This window comes from Ananas comosus, unplaced genomic scaffold (assembly GCF_001540865.1).
Source record: "Ananas comosus cultivar F153 unplaced genomic scaffold, ASM154086v1, whole genome shotgun sequence".
Lineage (NCBI taxonomy): Eukaryota > Viridiplantae > Streptophyta > Magnoliopsida > Poales > Bromeliaceae > Ananas > Ananas comosus.
In genome coordinates this window covers 222,501-223,847 of record NW_017891935.1, presented here as the reverse complement: position 1 = coordinate 223,847, position 1,347 = coordinate 222,501, and the positions used below count along the sequence as shown (strand labels likewise).

At 48.9% G+C, this 1,347-nt stretch overlaps 1 non-coding gene across 1 annotated transcript; it reads left to right on the top strand.

Moving 5' to 3' along the window:
• Nucleotides 1–967: 967 nt before the first annotated feature.
• Nucleotides 968–1,041, top strand: TRNAD-GUC. The gene has a single exon. It is a non-coding gene; the product is annotated as a tRNA-Asp (tRNA).
• Nucleotides 1,042–1,347: the final 306 nt, after the last annotated feature.

Genomic DNA, 1,347 nt, shown 5'->3' with positions numbered 1-1,347 from the left:
CTGAGAACACAATTCATCACCCTCCTTCTCACAATCAGGCAAACCAGGTACGTTGATCGAATCTTCTTTCGCATCCAGAAGAGAGGCTGTGGGCTATCCGAGAGAGTGGTTCAGGTGACTACACTACCTGAGTCATTGATTAAGCAGGTCAGATGGGCTTAGTAGGGCTCGAACCTACAATATCACCGTTATGAGCGGTACGTTTCAACCAATTAAACTATAAGCCCAATCGGATCTCTACATGCAATTCCTTCGGGAAGAGCGGACAGAAAGAGGAGACCTTTGCTCTATCTCCTTCTTCCTCTTCCCGGGGCCCCCAGAGGGGTTCTTTGGCAAGCCCTACTAAAGAAGCTAAGTGACTTTCGTCACCCAAGTAGTGAGTTTGAGAGTGACCGGTAGGGCGAGCACTTGTACTTCTAGGCGTTGGCGACCTATAGTCTTGTTACGCAACACGGCTTCACTCGATTCAGTATTTCAATAGAACAAACAAGCCCACTAATAGCTTAGAGTTTGGCCCTTCCACTTTGGTGTAGTTGACCCTACCTATTGACTCAAGGTCAGACCTCTGACTCAAGGTTCAATTGAAGAGGGAACCCTTACGTAGTGGGATGTAGGCTGAAGTTGTTTTGGTACTTTTTCACTACGTCTTATTATTTATAAAGTAACCGGCTTTTCACCGGCAGGTCAGTAGGCCTTTGTGAAGGCGAACAAACTCAAGTTCTCAGCGGGCGCTAGCGCTATCTTGTTCGCTTTTGTCAACTGAAGTCGCGCGTAGCGCCAACTAACTGATAGCTAATAGAGCGCTCCGCCCCGTTTGAGTCTAAGCGAGCAGAGCCATTTCTTTCTACTGTCGTAAAAAGAAAAAAGAAAAGTACCAAAGGCGAAGGGCATTCTGTTGTACAGCTACTTTGGTATAGTTACAAAGGTAACCGGTAGGTTACTTTTGAATCGACAGTAGTGACGAAAGGGGGAAATAGCTCAGTTGGTTAGAGTGCTGGTCTGTCACGCCAGAAGTCGCGGGTTCGAACCCCGTTTTCCCCGCCCGATCCTCCAACTTCCTCCTGCCCGACCCATTTTGTCTTCACTGGAAGCTGTACGGTGTAGCATTCAATACAATTGTTCTTTCTTTGGTCTCCCTCCACCCCCTTCGTTTGTTGTGGGTCGCGTCTCACCGCAGGCACTTAATGAATGAGTGGAGATCTTCCCCCCTTGCGTCTTACCAAGGACTTCGTTGCCAAAAGTGGCGAAGAATCAGTCTACCATCCCACCCGGCCTCACCCGGGGGGGTGAAGGTTCCTCTCGGAGACTGCCAGTCTACAAGAAGCTGGCAGAGCTTTAGCCATTGGA